The 24744-nt window shown below is 38.3% G+C and overlaps 1 long non-coding RNA gene across 3 annotated transcripts in view; it reads right to left on the minus strand.

Annotated features, from left to right (window-relative positions):
* Nucleotides 1-17252, minus strand: part of LOC140848403 (uncharacterized) — a 186181-nt gene extending 168929 nt beyond the window's left edge. For all 3 annotated transcript variants that reach the window (XR_012129224.1, XR_012129221.1, XR_012129222.1), the window contains exon 1: nt 16972-17252. This is a non-coding gene — a long non-coding RNA (uncharacterized lncRNA). The remainder of the gene's footprint in view (nt 1-16971) is intronic.
* Between the last annotated feature and the right edge of the window lie 7492 nt (nt 17253-24744).

Raw genomic sequence — 24744 nt, forward strand, 5'->3', positions numbered from 1 at the left:
CACTAATCAGAGAAATGCAAATCAAAACCACAATATTTTCTTTTAGTTTTGATGAGAAAAGGTAAGATGGCCCTTCTTAAATTGGCAGTTATCAAAAGACAGACAACATGTGTTGGTGAGGATGTGGAGAAAAGGGAACCCTTGTACGCTATTGATGAGAGTGTAAATTGGTACAGTCGTTATGAAAAACAGTATGGAGGTTTCTCCAAAATTTTAAAATAGAGCTACCTTATGATCCAGCAATCCCCTTGTGGGTATATATCCAATGGAAATAAAATCAGTATCTCAAAGAGATATCTACTCTCCTATTTCACTGCAGTACTCTTCACAACAGCCAAAATATGGAAAAACAACCTAAATGTCTACTGATGGATGAATGGATAAAAAGAAAGTGGTATATGTATACACAATGGAATATCTCTTCAACCTTAAAAAAGAAGGAAATCCTGATATTTACAACAACATGGGTGAACCTGGAAGACATTAAGTTAAATAAGCCAGACACAGAAAGACAAATACTGTATAATCTAATGCATGTGGAATCTAAAATAGTCACATTCATAGAAGTAGAGTGTAAAATGGTGATTGCCGGGGGCTCAAAAGGAAGGGGTAAATGGGAAGATGTCAGTCAAGGGGTACAAAGTGTCAGTTACGCAAGGTGAACAAGTTCTGCACGTAAGATCTAATACACAGAAATGTGAACAGAGTTAACAATACTGTATTGTATACTTGAAATGTGCTAAGAGGGTAGATGTTAAGTATTCTCACCAGGAAAAGAAAGAGAGAGAGAAGGAAGAGAAGGGCAAGGGGAAAGGAGGGAAGGAAGAAAATGGTGACTATCATACACCCTAATCATACACCCTAATCATCCACCCTAAATATACATAATTTTTATTTGTTAATTATACCTCAATAAGATGATAGGATCATGCTGCTGTTATACAGGAGATTATACATGGAAAGTGCTTAGCAGAATTTTCCATATATTCATATATTCAAGTAATCAGTAAATGCCAAATAGTAATAGTATATTTGAAGATATTGTAAATTTGAAGAACTGTTCAACCTTCAGTGGGATATGTTCTATGGAAGAGATCCAAGAAAACCATCTTTTGAAAGCTTAGGTCATAAAATATCCCAAAGCTACATGATATTGTGAGACAATGGTCAGCTCTAATTGTACAATGCAGCATATTCTTGTGTCATGGTTTCAAAATTTTTAGCTCACAACTCCCTAAAAGATTCCTGAAAAATTATGTACCTCTTCACATATTTAAACTTTACTTTTTTATTATAGGTTTTTAAATTTTCTTTCTTATTATTAAGAAAAAGAAATGTATATGCATTTTGTGAAATAAATGAGGTCTGATTAATTGGAAAAAACATGTTCTATGATTTGATAAAATGTGTTTTAACTCAATTATTGAATAAAATGTAGCTGATCTGTAAACACATCCCAGAAACAGCTATTGCGTCTCTAAGAATTAGTTTCCTGGCTCTACAAGACTGGGTTGGAAATTGAGTATGATGCATTTGACTTCGTACTTTTCATAAAGAGCTCCATAGTCTCAGAAGCCCATCTCCTGATGAGCTCTATATCTGAACTATCATCTGGTGGGAAAACCACTACTCTTGGGTCTTGATGGCCTTTTTAAAGACATCAAAAAAAGATGGCTCAAAGTATGCAGTCCTGAAGTTGACACCCATTGCTCAAGACTTGCCCGTATATTTTGACTTTGTATGTAACTCAGCCCATCACTGAGATCCCGTTTCTTTCAGGGTATCTATCTCTTTCAATTCTTGGGAAAATGGAAGGACAATGATTTCCTGCATGGTCAATGAACAGAAAACAATATCAGTGTACTTATAGCATGTTTCAGTAGGACAGAGAAAAAAGAAGAGAGAAAAAGAAATATTTTTGAAGTGCTATAACTGTTCCATAAGATCACTAGTTCTTGAGTTGTAGAGGAAATATTGACAGAATCTGAAACTTAATTAATTCTTATCAAAAGATTATGCAGATAACTTAAAAACTGTTAGGCAACATTCACACCCACCAGTTCTCCTAAACCAATATCCCAGAAAGAGCTGAAATTTACCTTTGCATTACCAGTGAAGGAAAGGTCACAGAATTCTTGAGCTAGAACTAGTATTTTGTAATTATCTAATTCACTACTTCATTTTCAGATGCAAATAACAGGAGAAAATATGAGAGATGTTTTTTGACATATCTTTTAAAATCCATCACAATTGTGTTATCATTGTAAATAAAGGAAAACAAATGATATATAAGGCAGAACATAAATGGGAAATAAAAAAGAAATCTCTTCTTATGCACTCTTCCTGCTGAGGTAGAAATTAAGGCTATTTTCCACAGCCACATTGCAAAGTGCTAGTACAACAGAAATTCCTTGTTATAAAAATAGTAGTCACAGTATTTACCATAAAAGATCATTGTGATGTGTCCAGTTAGATGAAAATAGTGCATTCTAGGGAGACTGTGAGTAGTTTAATTAGTTTAGAGCCCAAGTCAATGAAACCAATAAGTCTTCCCCCATATTGTTCAACTACTTGGGTACTGTTCCATAAACTGTTCCAGTCTGCTCCTCTCACCTTGACAGGTCTCTTCAAGAATGTGTATTAGAGTTAAGAAATTACCCAGGAAGCAAATACATACAGATCATCCAACAGAAACTCCTTCACCATGGATGGAAATTCACCACAAAGCACACATGTTAATGGAGGGACATACTAAATGATGGGCTTTGAGGTCATCAAGCAGGAGCCTTCAACTGATACACAACAAAGCTTAGAATCAGAGAAGTTAAATAATTTTTCCAAGATAACTGAGAGGCAGAGCCTGTAATAAAACCTCTGATTATTCTGAGGGTCATGTAAAATAAATATAATTTATTTACATATTACCTGTTCTACTCACTTCATTGCATGGCTGTGAAGTTTAAAGTGAAATAATATAGATGAATGCACTATTTTAAAGTTATCTAAACATCTAAACATTGCAATGAAATATAAGGTAGTATTATTTGAGAAGTATCATGGTATTTTGTAAAGAGACGCTCAATTTAAATCCTAGTTTAACAATGTATAGGATGACTTGGGCAAGTCCCTTCACATCTCCAAGCCTGAACTTCTTTATCTTCAAAAAAGAGAAAACTATAAACTACTCTGCCAACCTTATATAGTTGCAAGTGGAGCAGATAGATAATACATGGTAACGGTTATAGGAAACTGTAAAGACATATGGCAGTGAAACCCAAATATAACTAATGCTCCATGTGGCTCAGTTTATGCACTCTTAACAAAGAAACAGCAGTCCAGCAAAAAATGTACAAGTACACATGAACACACATATATGCAAATGCACACACAACTTGTTTGTGTCTGCTTCTTGGTTTTTTTTTTTTAATTCTATTTTAGCAATTCTAATAGGTAAGAAGTGCTATCTCATTGAGATTTTGGTTTGCATTTCCCTAATGACTAATGATATTGAGTATCTTTCCATCTCCTTATTGCCCAATTGTATGTCATTTGAAGAAATGTCTATTCAATCCCTTTCCTTGCTTTTAATTGCATTTTCTTTTATTAGTTGCAAACACACTTTTTATGTACTGAATACAACTCCGTATCAGAGATATGATTTGCAAATATGTTCTCAGTTCCATTTTCTCTTCTTACTTTCTTGATGGTATCATTTGAAGCACAAAAATTTTTAATTTGGATGAAGTCCCATATAATTGTTTTTTTCTTCTATATCTTGTGCTATTAGTGTCTTTTTTAATTTTGCATTTACTAAAATACACACACACATGACACATTACAGAGAGACCAACCTAATCTAGAGACCAAAGACTACCTGCTCCAAACCTTCCTGAGTCACACTGGATCTTACCTGGACAGAGCGGACAGATCAGAAGTCTGCTCCTGTGTGCATTCATCTATTTCTGTGCTCTCCCACCAGCCTACCCCTTCACTAAAACCATACTCCAGCCATAGTTTTTATCAAAGTTCCTTTTGGAAGATTCCAACATTATCACAACTGAACTAAAAGGATGAAGGTTACATTTCTGCCAAGATATGTTGGGAAGTCAGTATGCGGTCAATCATCAAATGTCATTCTGGTACACCTCCAACTAAAAAGTTCAAAAGGCTCAGTATAGAAAGTATAGACCCAGAAGGGGCAGAAGTGGGTAGAATCACAACTATTCTTGTATGGGAACCAAAATTACAAGAAGAAATGACAGCTGAAAGCCTGAGAGAAGAGTCAGAAAAATACAAAAAGTCAGTACAAGAACTCAAAAATACACAGTGGTCTATGCTTATTTTGCAAAGGAGCAGATTGTTCTCCACAACTCAGAGGGTATTAATGGGTATTACTAGCTAGGACTTGTTTTCAAAAGTAGCTGCAGGTTAACACCATATGCACCTAAAAGGAGATTAGGGTCGTCTTAGAATTCTGACTACACCAAAATGGAGCCAAACTAAACCGGGAAGCTTTTGACCCAATTACCTCATTACAGAAAAAAGTATTTGTTTGGTTCAGGCCAGTCAAATTACCACCTTTGCTCTAAACACATACAGCACAAACATGACTCCTGCAGTAAGGAAAACTGAAAATATGAAAACATCTTATGATAGTGTCACTACTATCATAGTGGGAAGGAAGAAGATAGCAGTATTCTATCAGGTTATATAATCTCTGGGCAAATCCACAGTCTTTACAGTTAATACACATTTTTTAGCGAATCTGTCCCATTAAGAATTAGTGGGGTTTTTCTAACTTTTGCCAATATACACACACACACGAACACACATACAATAATTCCCATTAGATCAGTTAAATTACCACTGCAATTATGAGATTAAGGTTCTTTTTTTATAAATTCATATCTATGTTTAGTTCTCTCTCTAAGCACAGTGAATTCTCCCACAGTACAAAATAAACCCAAACTATGGTGTTTTTCTGGATTGCAAAGTTATGCTACATTTAACTTTTTCAAGTTACAAACTGTATTTTCAACTGGGAGCATGGATCAGTGGTTAAAAACAGGAAGTCAGATGAGTAAACTTGAAACCAGTGAAAACACAGAAGATAATGAGGGAAATTCAGAAAAAAACTGAATTGTCCACAGATGTGACAGTGATGGAATGTTTCCTAAGCTTTCCCACATGAACCTGGTAGTGGGAAGCATGACTGCAATATCCTGTCAAGCAAGCAGTAAGTGAACAGAAGCCAATCATGGGCTGTGCTCACAGGGTAATTTAAAGTGTTTTTCTTAGTACTGTGGAGATTTAATTAAGTTTTGTGACCTTCGTTCAAGAAATCCTGGAAAAATTGTCTGAGACCGTAATGCTAGCAGACGGCCTTAAAAACCAGTAATGCAAATTTGAATGAGCACCAGAATTCAGTGAAAAGCACAACCAAAAGGACTAAACAGAAAATGCCTCATGTTTCCCTCAAAGGCAAGTTGAGAACCCCCTCAGGAAGTGAAGCCTATATACTAGCGGAAACTAGAGGGAAACGGGAAGACAAGTGAAAGAGCACTGTGTCCAATAACACCTCATTTTTATGGCTTGAGAGGCATAGGCAACTCTTGGGAAGAATAAAGTTAGTCAGACTCTTTTTACCTTGAGTTTGAATTAAAATATTAATATTAATAATTCGGCCACTTCCTTAGCCTTTGCTTGCTGTATTTATGATGATATATTCGATGGTAAAATGACAGGTAAATAAATTTTCCCTGCGTTATCAGTATGTGTTCAAATCTCAGACACACGCATCCATGGGAGGGGCCACAATCATGGTCTGAGCCATCACAAACCCTGAATGCCCAAGTAATTTCTTCAAAATTCACCAAAGCACACTTCCTCAGAGACTTCTCCTGATTTTCAAAATGTGTTCAATAGAACAATTAACATTCTATATTATCCTTAAAAATGTGTTTTAAATTCCTGATGAAATAGAACCTTTTCAACCATGTAAACATAATCTGTCTTAACAAGAAGAAAGGCCTGGCCAGGGATAAACTACTAGTTTTCATCTTAAAGAACATTTTTAAATCATATTTATTTGGCAACTCAGAAACCTGCTTGAAATACATCATGTTCTCACTTATGATTAAAGGTTGTGAAACAAACGGCTTCTGGAAAAGTAAGATATGCCTATTATCTTAGCCAAGGCAAGCCTACTTGTTTCAATGTTGCTGAGTGAATCTGGCAATCCTAGGCATTCTGAGGTGCTACCTTACTATTGCATCTCACCCTAGAGAAGTTCTGTCACTGTAGAAGACTGAGAAACTCCATCAAAACTGCAGTCCGTCAACAGCAGGCTTTTCCTGAGCCATTACCTACTCAGCGCGTACAGTCCCAAAACCTTAGCCCCCTCTTTGTATTTAGACTGCTTTATCTCTCCCTGCGTCGAAGAAACAAGTGACCCTATCCAGTGAAAAGACGGCTACCAGGATCCCATTAGCCTGCCCGATACATGCCGGGATTTGGGGCACTCCGGTGATGGCTTAGAACCAGCCGTTCAGTACACTGTCACTTCCTCTCTTTACCACAGCTCATTCTTTCCAGGGCGGTTCCTCTATTTTTCAAATACAGGGCAGTTTGCCAGCATATCTTCTGTCTTGGAATATTAATCATTATACTATGTCAAGAATTAGAATGAGATTAGAATGGAGACTGCTTTCAGAAACCCCCTCACTCTGTCAGCACAATCCTGGTTATTGCTACTTTTCTTGGGACTCATACTTCCTTGCATTTCCTACTTTTCTGACCCAGTCAGAAAACAATTACCCCATTCCCCAAATGGACTGCCTTTCTTTTATCTTCTCCTTATTAGTATTCCTCTTGTCTCTTTTTCTTCTCATAAACAGTGGTTCTGTTATCATAAGACATTCGCTTTCACAAATGGGTCTGTTTATCAAAGTTTTACTAATTTTAATTAAGCACAAAGACATTGAGGGCCTGCTAGACCAGCTACTCCAAAAAATAGATACATTAATTCAACACAGTCTCGAAAAAAGCCATGTTCTCATGGAGGGAGGAGCGGATAACTGTATACAAGTGAATAGACAACCACCAAAAAGGAAAAAATGAGGAGAAGCACAAAGCCTCTGTGGGGTCAAAAGTGAGAGAAGTTGAAAGTGTTTGGGTGACCAGGGAAGGCATCACGGTGGAAATGGACTCAGCAGACAGTGACTGTTTAGCTACCATTTCAGATCCAGGAGGAAAGGCAACAGATGGGAAAAGAAAGGATGTGTTAAAGGAACAGAGTGGTGTCACTTGGCCAAAATGCAGGCCATGTGTAGGGAAAACACATTAAGTCTCTGCAAATAACTTGGACTCTATGTTTTCATTTTCTGGGAAATAATGAAGTGGCAAAGGTTTCTGAGCAGGGGAGTGGCCTAGTCAGAGCATGCCTCAGGAAGGGAACGCAGCCAGCAGTGTGCAGGGGGAGCCCAGAGGCTCAGGGCAAGAGCCCAGACTGTGCAGGAGCCACGTCAACTGTCCAGACAAGCAGTAGTGTGGGCCTGAATCGAGGAGGCAACAACAAGAGGAGAAAGGAGAGTAGATAACTGTGATGAACACACCAGCAACGCGAGAAGTCCCTGAATGGGTACTACTCCACTCAGGAAGGATGAGTATGAGAGACACAAGCAGGGTCAAGAAAAGAATGGAATTACTATTTATTGAAGAGTTAAGTATAAAGTTCTCAGCTTTCATCCAGTCTTCTCAGTTGGCCATGTAGGGGATGTTATTTTCCCCATTTTATAGATAAGGAAACCAAGACCCATGAGCTTATGTAATTTGCTCAAAGCCAAAAGGGCAGGAAGCAGCAAAACCTTGTTCTGAACCCAGATTTATCTGATTCCAGAACAGATGCTCTTCCCACCCTGTGCACCACAAACCTATAGAATCTTCAATCTTCAACAATTTATTAGACATGCAGCATGAGAAGTAAGAATAAAAAAGTACTTGTGAATTTTGAAAGGTGACATTGATACTAGCGTCATTAATACAAATGAAATAAAGATAATCAGAGTTTGAAGACTGGTAAGTATAAATTAATATAAAGCTTCAATTTAGATATGCTGTATTTGAAATCCTAGCTGATTAAGTAAGAAAATCCTAGCAACAGTGGGAAATCATGGTTTGGGAATCATCAGGAGAACATTTTTTAGATGAAAGGGAAAGAGATGGAAGGAATTCTTGTGTAAAGCAATATGATGCATGAGGAGTTACCTGAAGCAAAGAATGTGGAAAAGAGAATGTCTTTTTTATGGAGCAGAAAGAGGAACCAGAAGCAGCTAGTAAAGGAGGTGGAAGAGAAGTTCTCAGAAAGATAAAAGAACCAGCAGACTACAGTATCACAGAGATCATCGGAGGAAAAGGTTTCAGGAAGTGCAATTTCCACAAAGAAGGCAAGGAGAATGAGGACTGGCAAAATGTATTAGCTTTCTTGGCTGTGGAATTACCTGGTGACCTTCAGAACATGGCTTTGTAGGGGGCAAGAGGTGAAAGGCATATTACAAGGGGAAGAGAACACATAGGCAAGAAGTGAAAGCAGAATTTATACTCTGAGAAGTTTGGTGGCGAACGAAAGAGAGATCAGAAACAGCCTGCTGAGTAGCAGAGTCAGAGGAGGGTTATTTTAGGATAGGGAAGGCCCTGAGCATATTCATGGGCAAAGGAGGAAATACTGAAGATGGGAGAAAGACAGGCCCTAAAGGATGGAGCAAAACCAGCAGGAGGTAAGCAGTAAACAGAATCAAGAGCAGTGTTTGTGGCAAAAAGAACAGGCTACTTTCTTAGGAGGCAGAAAAAGGGACAAGAGGTTACCCTTCAGGAGATACTGAGAGAGTTCACATGGACTGGCCTCACTCTCAATAAAACATAAAACAAAGAGCTAAATAAGACAAAGAAAAAGAGGCTCTCCCCAAAAGGTTTGGAGTTCATATTCTAAAAGGAAGAAAAACGTTTACATAGGTCAGAAAATGGAGATTCAGTTTGGAAAAGTTATCAGCCTTCAATTTCTCCAGCTATTCTCCATAGGATTCATTCTATTTTTTCCCAGAATCTAAAACTGCTATTCTCTAAGAAGTATATAGTTCTCCCTTGGACTATGTGGTTATAAACTGAGCAATGAAGATAGTCCTTTCAGTTGTCAGAAACAGGAACTCTATATTCTCATCTGTGTTCTTTTTGGACAAGTTTCAACATATTTACTTCAGTAAAGTTTGCAAAAGGAAATACTGATCTCAAAGTTTACTTTCAATAGCTATCACTTATATGGTGATTTTGAAAGGCCTGCAAGTAAAAAATGCCATCCCTTAGCAAAACGTTATACTTCACATGGATTAGCAATAGAAACTTTAAAATAAATCCAATGACTAGAGATACTTTCCCAGCCCTTTCTTTGCCAAGAAGTCACATTCATCGATCTGGTCCCCCATGGTGGGCTCAGGATGACCATGAATGTTATTTAACCTTCATAATATCCTTAGAATATACCATTAGAATCATTCCCAATGTGCAAATAACTGAGGGTTAAGTAAAGTCACTTCTCCAAGGTCTCAGAGATAGTAGTGGTAGAACCAGACTCAGCCCTGGGCTGACTTAAAAGCTTGTGCATATGAAGACTCAACTGTACCAGCTCACAATTCAGCTGCATATGCCATATACAGATTTTTCTTCTTTAATTTCTTTGGTTGTCTAAGAACTCTCCTTTCTGCTTCCACCTCCCCATAGAGTATAAATTCCTTGAAATCGAACACCAAGTATAACGTCCTTGGAACAAAGTCTGGAACGTTGTACATTTTCAAAAAATGTGGAAGTAAATTGTTATAAATTCAAATCAACTTTAAAGTATTTAACTCCATTTTTAATCCACCTGCTTTTTTTCTACTACACTTTCTACACTCACCCCACCTCCTCCCACATTGGTTTCAAAAGAATACCCAAGTTTGGGAATGGGAATGTTATTGTGAAAAGAGCACCATAAACAGCTTCTAGAAACAGGATTTTGCTTAAGTCAAGTGTGTAAATCCACTGAAGATGAAGTCTTCTCATCAGCAATTACTCAGGAAGATTTGAGTTGAGGATTTCACTCCTTAGAGCTGATATTCACTCGTTCATTTAACAACCATTCATTAAGTATCTTCTATTTGCTCGACCAAGTTCCTGCTCTTCCTAAGTCCTCAGACAAGTCGGAGAGACAGACAGGTGTCCCGTGATTACGGAACAGCCTGGGAGGCCAGAACAGAGGTGAAGAGGACAGCCGAACAACAGCTTGACTTTTTTTCATCATTTAATTGTATGTATTTCAACCTAACTTCCCAATATGGGCTCATTTCCTTTTTGCATCAACATGAAGCCTCAGATGAAACCACACAGTGCATTTCATTTCAAAATGAAACTCATGACACAGCTAAGCAGTGAGTCATCCTCAGAGGCCATGAAATTTCAATCCCAGTGCTTTAAAGACTGACTGGGTCTTTTCCATCATTAAGCTGCTTCGTGTAATTTTTGAGCTGAACTTTTTTTGGCACCCATTTTAATTTAGATGACAACTATCAAAATAGCTAACCTTTGTGTTATAATGATAAAACCTATAACTCATGTCACTCTAAAAACTGAGTTTGGATCAAAGAAACAGAGTGGGGAAACTATTTTCCTTACTGGCCTTGATAATGGAGGAAATTAGAGATTTGAACATAATTTTTCCACAGTGACTATCCTCAACCTCAAGTGTATTATTATTTTTACTTTACTGTGTGTCCTACAAATTTCTGTAAGTTAACAAAAGGCTGTATCTTTTCACTTTGGAAAGTCATTCAATGCAAAAAAAAGAAGAGAAAAAAAAACAGAGCTAGGAAATCTTACAGTGAAGAGTGACCCAGGCAATAACACATTTCTGTATTTATGAGGATGCCCTGAATGTAATTTCCTCGCCATGGGTGATGCCATAGCTGTTTGTCTGTTTCCCACTCTCCTCTTGAACACACACACACCCCTCAGTGATTTCTCAGGGTTAGAACACAGGTCTCTGTGAACCAATCACCCAGGAAGGTCCATTAGACCTCACTGGCTTCACCCTTACACACCCATGCAAATCCACATAACACAAAAGGAAAGGGAGACTGAAAGTATATCTCAGTGATGCAGAAACAAATTCACCTTTAACTTTTAGCTAATTTTCAAAAAGTATTCTTGTGTATCCCAGCGCCAATCAAATCTTACATGAGATCTTGCCTCATTTCCATATTCCAACTCTTCATCCCTAGGGTCACAACCTCAGAGTTGTGCACATACATTCCCACTCCACCCCTCCAAGCTAAGACCACATGAAGAATGCAAAGACTAGTGAGTCAGAGATTTAAAAACCTTCACGGAGACCAACCCCAGGGCTGTGGATCACATGCAAACCACGTGACAGCTTCCGATGCCACTGACATGTAACAAAACAAGAAGTTTCGTTAATGCAGTGCTCACTGGAAACTCCTAATGAATCACCAACTATATGACAAGCAAGGAAATTGACAACCCATAGCCAACCTCCTTCTGGTAATGAAGAGGTGACAATAAACTAGAAAGAGGTGCTTGAACTTCACAACTCCTGATAGTTTGGTTTTGGTCAAAATCAAGGTTCTTCCTAAATACTTATCAGCCACAAAGATGGATAAAAAACAGAACCACTTCCATTGTGACACATCTTCCTCTGTCAACCCTACCAATTTTAGTGCACACCCAGATCAAATCCTGGTCTGTCTTTCTCTCTTTACAATGAATGGCCAGAGCCATGCTACTCAAGCTGTGTAGCAAAGCTCAGGCTGGAGGAAGACCTCCACAAAGCAGGGGGCCTTCGCAGCTGGCTCCCCTATTGCCCACCTTGATTTTGTTATTCTTCATTATACTATTGGCTTTGCTTTTGCTTGCATTTTTGCCAAGGACTAAGCTAACCTTTGATAAGCAGCACAGAAAAGAGGAGAACATAAATTTCCCAGAAGCTTTTCAAGACCATGCTCCTGAAGAATGGAACACGCAGGGGCCAGATGGCGATCTTGGCATGGAATACCGAAACCTGCAGTTAGTCAAACATTGACTACCCCATCTCCACCTTAGTGGGAATGCCCCCCTTTTTTGTAATGCTAGTGAAATTAGTGATGAAGAGTTTTATAGGAAAATTAGAGAAATAGAGTTATGGGGGAATACTGAATGGAATAACCCTGTGTGACACTTAATCAATCTTCTCATGTTTTCTTCCATCTGCTACTTCTATAGCTTCTCTTCTTCCTTCCTAATTATAGCCCTTTACTAGAATTGGAGTCTCATACGTGAAATTACCAAGTACCATAATTCTTCCAAGTGGTAACGATACCTCAAGACAAGTGCTGGGCATAGAAGCCACAGAGCATAAACCTGCAAAGAAGTGAAAAGCTAACCTTTTCGAAGAATATTACTTCTCTCTCACTTACCAGCTTTACATCTCCCTGTATGGCCCCGGAAGATGGCTGGTTAGCCAGAGACGGGTAAGATTCCTCAAGGGAGGAACAACCTAAGACAGGCACAGTCGCAGGGGGGCCTCCAGGTGAGAAAATGGAGGCCAACAGAGGTGAGGCTTAGAATCTCACCCACCCAATTTTAAGAGAAATCTTCTGCACCCATGGCTGTTTTGTTGCCCTTGTCTAACTTAGATTAATACCTAGTCTGTAGGCACAGAACTGATCATCTACACTTGCCTTCTTACAGCACTAAATCATGCTTTCTATCTTTATCTTGCATCTACCTAAAATAGAATAAATATTATGAGGAGATAAAATGTACCAATGGCATTGGAAATATAGATGGTGATACCTGCCTACCTAACTGTGGCAGTGGGTGACCTGTATTTCACCCTGAGCTGATAGACTCCATAGTCACTACTATGCTGCACGCTTCTGCAGTCACCTGCCTTACTTAGAAACTGTGTTGCATAGAAACAAGAGACACAATAGAGTACATGTTGCTAGGAAAAGTTTAGGTCAAGGAACAGAAAAAAAACCCACCTGTCTAACACTTGACTAACCATGTATAGATTAGAAAGAAACAGAAAGAAAAAAGCTTGGCTATGCTTCTTAATCAAAATAACAAATAAAAAATAATCATATCCTTGTGCAAAATGGTATAAATAAAGCTGTCATCAGCACTGTGTCGAGAGACCACCTCCATCTGACTCTGTGTCCTGTCTTTCCATGCACCAACTCCGTCTCATCCTTTTAGGCATCACCCCCCCAGGGGAACTGGACTCCAGCAAATGAAAGTCACATATAACTCCAAGGGTAGATGGATCAGCTCATAAGGTGAATATCTCATGTAATTCAAATTACTCTTGAAAACCCCTTGAATCCACCATAGAGTTCAATGATTAGTGCACATCCAGTTGTCTTCTATAGGTGATCTCACCAGTTTTCCTCTAATGTTTCTCTAGGGCTTTTGATTAATTTTTAAATTTCCACATTGAGCATGTCAATAAATCCTTCACCACCCACTTGTCCAGTCCTCTAAAAATCTGTTTCACATCTTTATTGTTGGTCAGGGAAACCCTTAAAATTATTCATACAATCTTTCCCTGTAATTCCACCAAAGACATTGACTATTTTGGGTTTGATTGAATCGTATGCCTTACTAGAATGGACAACTTACCACGCTACTCATCCCGACCTTTACTGTCTGTCTCTCTACCTCTTTACTGATTCTTCCCCCCTTTCTCTCCTTCTCCCCCTCTTTTTATTTCCACAGTGTTCAATTCAGATAAATCAATTACTCATATCATGAAAATCCTCTGTACTGAGGGAATATTCCCAAGAAACTTTTATAAACCCATTTGCCTGACTTTCTTTCACCATAGCTATTACTTTTTATTGCTCTCATTCATTCATTCCACAGATATTCATTATGCACCAACTATATATCAGACAGCATTCTAGACAGTGGGTATATATCAGCATTCGCAACAGTGAAAGTCCCTGCTCTCAAGGAACTCACTTTGCAGTGGGGCAGAGTAAATAGACATACCCCTAACAGAACGTCAGGCAAGAGTGAGTGCTAAAAGCAGGGACAGGGCAGTCACATAAGGCCTGGAAAAGTGACTTTTGAACAAAATCTACATATGCAAGAAGACAAACTATGTGGATACCTAGGGAAACAGTATTAAAGGTAGAGGGAATAGCAAAGGCCTTGAAAAAATATAGGATTAGAATTTTCCAGAAACAACAAAGAAACTTTCAGTATGGATGAAGCCAAAAGCTCAAAGGGGAGATTGGTATTAGATAAGTTTCAGAGTTGGCCAGCATACAGAACTTTTGGGTTTTGTTCATGTATGTTATGCAAAGCCCTAACACATGGGATGTTTTAAGTGGGGAGGAACATGATCTGAAGAAAGCATTTTTAGAAAGATTTCTGCAGCTATTATGTAGAGAGTAATTGGGGAGGGACATGTAGAGGGTAGAAAACAGGAGCCTGGGGAGGCTATCCAATCCCCTATCACTGCCTAATGTTCCCAATTAGTGTTTTCCAGGATAGAAGTCCCTGACATAGTTAGCCTTACAATTTTCAACTTTACAATGGTTGGAATATAATATGCATTTAGTAGAAACCACACATTGAATTCTGAATTTTGATCTTTTCCCAGGCTAGCAAATGAGGCACAACACTCTCTTCTGATATTAGGCAGAGGCAGTGAGCCACAGGTCCCAGCCAGCCACATGATCACAGAAGTAAACTGATACACTTACAACCACTCTGTACAACTACTCTGTTTTTCACTCAATATAGCATTTAATTATATGAGATCTTCAACATCATAAAATAGACTTTGTGTTAAATTATTTTGCCTAACTTTAGGCTACTGTAAGTGTTCTGAGTGTGTTTAATACAGGCTAGGCTAAACTATGATGTTCAGCAGGTTAGGTACAGTAAACACATTTTTCACTGATGATATTTTCAATTTACAATGGGTTTATCAGGATGTAATGTCATCATAAGTCAAGGAAGTCCTGTATTTGACTTTTCCATCAGGGAAAACATTTGAGAAAAGATTTCTAGTAAGGGGTTTTATTAGCAAATGACACAATTTCTCTCCTGTTCTCTAGGTCTGATTCCCTGCCATGGAAGCTCTTCTGAACCTGGCCCTGAGCAAGACTCCCTGGTGCATGAGCTCTATCCGAGCCCTGGAGCCACAGGGTTCACTGAGCACGGCCCTCTTACAAGCATAAAACTCCACCTTGTCACTTTCTTTTACAGGCAGCAATTCTGGCAACTTTATCAAAAAACATAATAGCTTGAAATTCAAAATTCAGTGTTAGTTTCTTGGGAAAAAAGATAAATGTTTCTACTAAAAAGTAATATGTATTTAATATGGACAGTAAATTTGTCTCTGAAGCACTTAACATGTTTATAATAGCTCTCAAATACCTAGAAGAAAAATTACCCCTTAAAATTTACCTTCTTCAAACCCAAACATATATAGCCAATTAATATACGATAAAGGAGCCATGGACATACAATGGGGAAATGACAGCCTCTTCAACAGATGGTGCTGGCAAAACTGGACAACTACATGCAAGGGAATGAAACTGGATCACTGTCTAACCCCATACACAAAAGGAAACTTGAAATGGATCAAAGACCTGAATGTAAGTCATGAGACCATAAAACTCTTAGAAGAAAACATGAGCAAAAATCTCTTGAATATAAACATAAGCAATTTTTTCCTGAATGCATCTTCTCAGGCAAGGGAAACAAAAGCAAAAATGAACAAATGAGACTCCTTCTAACTAAGAAGCTTCTGTACAGCAAAGGACACCATGAGCAGAACAAAAAAGCATCCTACAGTATGGGTGAATATATTCATAAACAACATATCTGATAAGGAGTTAGCATCCAAAATATATAAAGAGCTCACATGCTTCAACACCCAAAAGCAAATAACCCAATTCAAAAATCGGTGGAGAATCTGAACAGACACTTCTCCAAAGAAGAAATTCAGATGGCAAGAGGCACATGAAAAGATGCTGCACTTGCTAATCATCAGGGAAATACAAATTAAAACCACAATGAGATATCATCTCACACTAGTCAGGATGGCCAAGATCCAAAAGACAAGGAACAATAAATGCTGGCGAGGATGCGGAGAAAGGGGTTCTCTCCTACACTGTTGGTGGGAATGTAAATTAGGTCAACCAGTGTGGAAAGAAATATGGAGTTTCCTCAAAAAACTAAAAACAGAAATATCTTTTGACCCAGAAATTCCACTCCTAGGAATTTACCCAAAGAAAACAATATCCCAGATTCAAAAAGACATATGCACCACTATGTTTATTGCAGCACTATTTACAATAGCCAAGATATGGAAGGAACCTAAGTGTCCATAATTAGATGAATGGATAAAGAAGATGTGATCCAAATACACAGTGGAATATTATTCAGCCATAAGAAGAAAACAAATCCTACCATTTGCAACAACAACATGGATGGAGCTAGAGGGTATTATGCTCAGTGAAATAAGCCAGGCGGAGAAAGACAAGTGCCAAAAAATTTCCTTAATTTGTGGAGTATAACAATACCTAGAAGCAAAACTGAAGGAACAAAACAGCAGCAGACTCAGACTCCAAGAAGGGACTAACAGTTACCAAAGGGAGAAGGATGGGGTAGGAGGGTGGGGAGGGAGGAGAGGGGGACTAAGGGGGAATTATGACAGCACACATAATGGCAGGGGGCTCACAGGGAAGGCAGTATAGCACAGAGAAGACAAGTAGTGGCTCTATAGCATCATACTACACTGATGGACAGTGGCTACAATGGGATGTGGGGGGAACTTGATAATATGGGTGAATGTAGCAACCACAATGTTTTTCATGTGAAACCTTCATAAGAGTTTATGTCAATGATACCTTAATAAAAAAAACTTACCTTCTTCAGCTTGAAAAGTCTTCAGAAAATCTGTGGGTAACCTCCTGATTTTTAAGAAATCTGGATTTTCTTACCATGGCACATAAATCCTTCCCTTCACATTCTCCTTGTGAGGAAGATGAGGAAGCAGTCTCCTTCTCTTGAGGAAAAACAGCTCTGGTAAGTGGTTATGTTTTTACAACAAAGGATCTGTCACTTCAGATTTGTAGAAACTATTTCAATATTTTGACTCATTTCTTTGTTAAACGCCAATCTAGACAGAATTTTTAGTGCCATGAGAAATCTGTGAATGAAACAGATAGTTTTGAATCCATAAGAAGTAATTTTCTAACTTTATCTTAGACTTATTTAGAAGCAAACATTAAGCTTTTAAACTAAGTAAAAGGACAGTTCACTTGATATAGTGCAAAATATAAAATACAATGCAAATTATCATCATTAAACTCCCCATTTCTCATATATATGTATGTATGTGTGTGTGTCTGTGTCTGTGTATATATAGATATATATATCTATATATGCAAGTTTGCCTGAGATACTTTTATGTAAACCTTCTAGCGAGCCAAATATTGCCTCACCCTCAATGCCATCACACCCCTATTCTAATTCCAGAGTGCTGCTCAACTGGATGGGTCTACTATTCCCTGCTGGGTCACACCAAGTAAAGCAGACTTGACCCCATCCAAGATGGGCCTGCTGAAGATCTCAGAGAAAACAAATAATGTAATTTTCAACATTTATTTAATCAAACATTGGTTCTACACCAGCTATGCAGCCGGCACTATGCTAGGCAATGGAGATACCAGCACAGATAAAACACAGCCTGTGCCCTTACAGACCCACCTGACTGCCACGTGGACAGCAGAAGGTAGGAAGCCAAGTCTGAGGGCAAAAATGCAGTAACAGCCTTTTGTAATAGCCTAAGAAGACGGTGAAGCTAAAGGAGACCCAAGGCGCCTGTCAGAGATAGAACTGGACTCTGTCAGCCATTTAACTGTCACATTTTCTTTTCTTACCAACTCTCAGGTAATTCCCTCCAAATAGCTTTGAATTCATAAGAATTAATTTCTTTCTGTGCCATGATAAAATTTTTCCTATGGGTGTTTATAATCCTTCAGAACTCTGTAAGCATTCCAAGTTCAGAGAGCTATACCAGAGTACCTAGTATATTTGCCAACAAATAAGTAGAATAAATATTGCCATTGGCATAAATCAAGGATTTGAGTACCTAGGTGTCACCGTACAAAAGAAGAGGAAACACATCCACAATAGTTATGAAAAATGAAGTTCTGTTTTCTAACACAATGAGGATAAAAGTATGAAAGTCCTTATTAAATAGACACCATTCATCACACTCAATAAAGCACTACAATACTTTCCAGTAAGTCAACAGAAAAAGAAAAGGCTAAAGTTTTGGCACAGCCTGAAATCTGGCAGGCATGGTGTTTAGCCAGCCTCTGAGGCTAACTTCTCCTAGGATTGCCTCAAAAGAAAATGCAGACTGCCTCAGAGGTGCATTTGAAAACAAATGGTCCATGTCAAGGGGAAGAAGCCTTGAAGTGCTGTTTTGTTAGCTTTCAGAAGCAAATGAATAGAACAGGATTAGGCTAGAGAGACCAAGTTTCCCCAGGATTATTATCTGATACATACAGCCACTAAAATATGAAATCTAATTGTGATGCATGAGCCCATCGGTGGGGAGCAATCATTTTCCACATGTATGTTCCAAAGCTAAAGTCTAGACTCATTTCATCTTTTAAAATGGTTGATCCTGCTTGTTCTGACAGCTGGTTTACAAAGCCCCTAAACCAAGCTCAAGTCAAGGCAAAGGCAGTGATTTGGTTTATCCAACCAAATAATCCTGATTTCCTGATCTTTGCTGATAAGTGATTCTGCATAAATAGAGAAATGGTAACAGACTATGAAAACTGAGCCCTCATCCCCATTTGTATACATTATTGTTTGTCTATCTGCCTAACAAACTGCCCCGAAATACAATGAGTAGCATGAAACAACGAAAATGATACTGTGTTACTCCATCCTCATGGTCAGGAATTTTAACAAAACACAGAGGATGGCTTATTTCTGCTCACTGATGTCTAGGGCCTCAGCTTTGATGACTCCAAAGGCTGTGAGGTGACTCCAAAGGTATGGCTGGAAGAGCAGGGACAGGACAATCTACTTTCAGTATGTTTCTTGAATCACATGTCTGGCTTCAGCCTGGGTGGGAGAAGGAAAAGCTTGGCTGGAGCTGGCGACCAGAGTGCCTCCACGTGGCCTCTCCAGCTTGGTGGCCTTGGGGTAATCCAAAGTCATACACGATGGTAGTTCAGGGCTCGCAGGACAAGCCATCTGTAAGTGAAGAGGAAGTTACATGGCCTTTTGTGACAGAACCTCAGAGGTCACCTCGAGTTACTTCCAGTGCTCTGTCGGTCAAAGCAGTCACAGACCCACCCCGATTCCAGTGGATGAAACACAGACCCCCCCCCTCATGATGGGAGGAGTGCCAATAGAATTGCTGCCATGTTGTTAAACTGCCCCGGTTATTTTCCACATACGATGCCAACATCAACAGACAGGCAGATCATATTCTTTAGGAGCAAAGAGAAGTGGGGATGGGGGAAGGGCCCCATTAGGTACATATGAGATGAAATGAGGGAACATCTCTATCAAGAGTAATCTTCTCACTGGAGCATGTCCAGGAATGCTCAAGATCTAACCTCATGTAGTTTTGATATGTGGAACAGTGCTTAGCATGTATTCTTCAGGAACTTCCTAAGGGCTTTGTGGCCCCTTTGACTAATGGTGCTTGAGATGTGATCTCAGATCACATCACTATCAACACCACGAGGCTACCATGATTCTTTTCTGCAGTCTTTACATATCAGGGCAGATAAATAACCACTACATTACCACAGCTGAACAGTTATCACTGTACGAACATGTGGAGGCAACTTTAGCTCTGGCCTGGATACCTTTCCTGATTCTTCTGGGGATTTGTGGGAGTGGGGAGGGCATTAGCCTACAAAGCCATCCTCCAGATGTTCAACATCACTGACAGTGGTATTAGGTAGCAGCAGGCAAGAAGGGGATGAGCAGTTTGGAAGGCCAGGCATGGATCAAGAAAGGACCACCACTGATTATACAATTATGCAGCTATATTAATATCAAAAGAAACAAACAGGGCATAAAGCTTTACTAGAGTTAGAATGTCACTTCATAATGACAAAATATACTTTTCATATGAAAGAAATAATTTTAAATGTTTATGCAACTTTTGACACAGCCTCAAAATATTTAAGCAACAATTAGCAGAACTAGATAAACCCAATATCATATGAAGAGGGTTTAACAAATCTCTCTGTATTTTATAGATCAAGAATACAAAGTTTTGCAAAATGAAGATAATTATACAATTAACAAGCATAATTAAGATTTAAGATATATAGAGAGAGAGAACAATTCACTTTCAAACCAGAATACACGTTCTTTTCAAGCACTTGAAACACAAAGATTGACCCACATGGATCCTTAAAGTAAGCTTCAAAAAATACCAAAATATTCATTTCATTCAAAGCATAGTCTCTGACCACACCAGAATGTTGGTAAACTTGATACCACTAACAGAAAGATAACTAGGAAACGCCAAAATGATTGAAAATCAATAAATTGAATAGCTCATGGGTCAAAGAAGAAATTAAATTAGAAGTAGGAAAAATTTAGAAATGACTAATAATAAAAGTAGAACAAATGAAACTTGGGGAAATACAGCTAAAGCAGAAATTAGAGGGAAACTAGTGACTAAAAGCCTATATTAGAAAAATAAGAATGCCTGAAAATTAAAGTGATAACTATCAAACTTAAGAGGCTATAAAGAAAAAGAGAAAAGGGGGAAAACAAGTTAATTGAGCCAAAAATACATAGAAAGTAAGGAAATAATAAAATAAGTTGGCAGGTCAAATAAAATAGAAACAATTAACAAAGCCAAAAGTTGTTTAATTAAAAAACGAATGCATTTTACCAACCTCTGGTAAAATGGATTAAGAAAACAACAGCAAAGCACGGATAATATCAGAAATTTTTAAAAGGTAAAGGGCAGAGAAACTGAATAGACATTTTTCCAAAGGAAATATGCAAATGGACAACAGGTACATGGAAAGATGCTCAACATCACTAGTCATCAGGGAAAATGCAAACCAAAACTGCAATGAGATATCGCCTCACACCTGTGCTGGTTCACAACATGACCCTGAACACATAGGACACGGAGAGACCTGAGAAAGAGGCAGATCACTCCAGACAGGTAGGTAGCAGTTTTAATAAGCAAGGGAACTTACAAGACTTACGTGGGTGGCCGCAAGACAAACAGATCTTCGTACTCACCCACCAGAATATTAAAAGTTTATGGAGGCATCACCTAGATTCAGTAAGATACTGTGCCCTGGGTCTCAACAGCACATTATTCTCATGCCTGTGTCTTTGAACATGGCTCCCACAGGGGGATGGTGGGCAAAACTGTACTCCACAGATTGGGCCAGGAGGAGCCTCCGATTGCCGGGGCCAGCTCCTGCCTTAGGTAGCAGTCATGCCCTTGTCCATGACCTCCTCTGACCCTGTTAGAATGGCTGTGATCAAGATAAGGGATGACAATTGTTGGTGTGAAGAAAAAGGAACTCTTGTGCACTGTTGGTAGGCATGGAAATTGACTCAACCACTACTGAAAACAGTATTTAAATTTCAAAATAAAAATACCACTACCAGAAATCCCACTCCTGGGTATAAATCCAAAGGAAATGAAGACAGGATATCTAAGAGGTATCTGCACTCTCATGTTTATTGTTGCCTTATTCACAATAGCCAAGATATGGAAACAACCTAAGTGTCAATAAATGGAAGGATAAAGTTGTGGTAGTTATAGAGATAGATACAATACACACACCCACATACATACAATAGAATATTATTCAGCCATAAAAAAATAAAGAAATCCTGCTATTTCAGATAACATGGATGGACCTTGAAGGTATTATACCACATGATGTAAGCCAAAGACAAATATATGATGTCATTTATATGTAGAATCTAAAAAGCTGAGCTCATAGAAACAGAGTTGAATGGTGGTTACAGCAGCTGGGGTTGGGGGAATTGGGGAGATGCTATTAAAGGGTACAAACTTAAAAGTAGAAGATGAATAAGTTCTAAAGATCTAAAGTACAACATAATGACAGTTAACAATACCATAGTATACACTTCAAAATTGCTAAGAGACTAGACCTTAAATGTTCTCACTACAAAAAGGAAATCGTAAGTATATGACATGATGGAGGTGTTGGCTAAAGCTGCAGTGTTGGCTATATTGCAACATATAAATACTTCAAATCAATACATTATATATCATGCTTCCATGATGTTATTTTTTTAAGAAAAGAAATGTAAAAAGGAAAATTTGTGAAATAGAAATTTTTTAGAAATACATCACTTATAAAAACTGATCAAAAAGTAGGAAAATTAAAAGTTTTAGAACCATTAAAGATACTGAATCAGTAGTTTAATGACTTATGTTGGCTTCTGTGACACATTTTCCTTCATATGGTGCAAGAATATTTGGCTAGAATAAAATGCATTTAAATTGACTTAAATTAATTTAATTGTAACTTAACACAGACTATTCCAGAGGATAGAAAAAAGAAAAGAAAAATGCTCCCCATTCTGTTTATGACCTTTGCATAACACTGATCCCAAAAACTAAAAACAATAGAGGAAAAGGAAAGTTAGAGGCCAGTCTCAACCACGAACATAGATGCTAAAACCCAAACAAAAGATTAGGTGATCCAGTCACCCCAGGGCTCTCTAGGTTCTCTAATGTCTTGGAATATTCTGTTTCTTGGCCTGACTAGTGGATACATTGGGTTTTTTTAAACATTATCCTTTAAACTGAGCAAATACATAGTTGTTTAAGTACATTTTGTACACTTCTCTGTTTATAAGATCTATTTCATTATAAAAACAAACCAAATAGTCCCTAGCAGCACCTGCCACACTCATGCTCTCCCATTAAACTCATCCTCTGTTCATTTGAGCCTCTCAGAATTCTATACCTGGTGCTCCACAAAGCGTGGCCCCCACACCCAGAGAACCAGCAGCAGCAGGAGGGCCTGGGAACCTGTTAAAAATGAAGATTCTGGGCCCCACACTACACCTACTGAATTAGAATCTCTGCAGGTGGGACTCCAGAGTCTGTGTCTCCACAAGCTGTCCAGCTTATTCAGAGGCTCAGGCAAGTTTAAGAAGCACAGCTCTCCATAATAGTGACGAGCAATAGAGGGCTTACAAGCAAGAAGTGGGACTTGAGCCCAAGGGAACCGAGTCAGAGGCAACTGCCGTAGCACACGGCACCACGGTGGACTTTCCTCCGTTGAGGAACCAGCCTCAACTTACTGAGTCTCATTTCAAAGTAAGAATAACGATCGTCTTTCAATGGCTCACACCTGAACACCTGTGTCAATTACAGGGCCATCATTTTTAAATTATATTACAAGTTTCATTCTCCACACTGGTCACTGTGTAAGCCACACAGTAAACTTGCTGCTTAGCTCTGAGGAAAGGGGAAGTGTGTGCATTCTGAATTATCCTGAATTATCCCAAGAATAAGGACTCCCCTCAATTCATAGACCAGTAATCATCCATGAGTGGGAATATCCAAAAGCTCACCTCCTTCCTGACCCCCAGCTTTTGTCCTCTTCACTGTTTTTCAGAACTTTTGCAGATACAGAAGAAACAATAAGTCACTTTCAAATAAGTTCCTCAGGATATCTGAAAGTTATTCACTAGGAATAAATGCCAGAAAAACTGACCAAAATAAGACATATTTAATTATGGATTAAAATATTTATCTTTTTGTAGATGAGTAAAGTAAATCTTAAGACCAGCTGTCAATGATAGAATCAGAATAAAATTTATTATTTTTATTTTTATTAAAGGTATACTTTCACATAATTTAAAGAGACATACAGTTATTTTATAAGGGTTAATATAAAATGTAGTAACACCCTCCTAGAGGCAACATCTTCATTCTTCAGAAGAGCCTTTTGGAATTCATCACTATATAACTAAATAATATACATATTGTGATTATCTGGATTTTTCAGTTTAATTCATCATCTATTGATTCTCTACCAGGGAAGATGAGGCTTAACTTTCTACATTTAACCTATCCCTCTTCCCCTACCACAAATATTCATTTTTCCAGTAACCATCACCAGCTCCTCATTCATTCAGTAGAGTTGTATTGAAACTTTGTTTCAACATTGTTTACATTATTGTGACAGTAAATGCCATTCAGAATTGACACATGTAGTCTATGATGAATCCTTTGCTTTCCTATTCAAGCTCTTGTTGATAGGGCTTGGGAAATGAAGAGATGGGGAACAGTTAACAACGGCTGTTTTTCTTCTTATTTGCTCATATGCATGGTTTTCTATTTATTTACTACCAATTCAATTCCAAATTTTCTGCTAGATGTCTAAAACTGCCATTAATATACTGCAAAACATAGTGTCAGTCTATTAATTCATCTTCTCGAGAAAATCTCTCTGGAGCCTCCCTGATTTACTTCATTCTGGACATTAATGCCTAACCATTGTCTTAGGATCACCCTTCATTCATTCTGAAGTGTCCTTTCCATTCTCTTATTAAATCCCATTTCTTATTTCCCATATCTTTCTTCTTCTCAGTTTACTCCCTCATTTTAAAGGATCATATCCAGCAGTAGAT

This window comes from Manis javanica, chromosome 3, assembly GCF_040802235.1.
Source record: "Manis javanica isolate MJ-LG chromosome 3, MJ_LKY, whole genome shotgun sequence".
Classification (NCBI taxonomy): Eukaryota; Metazoa; Chordata; class Mammalia; order Pholidota; family Manidae; genus Manis; species Manis javanica.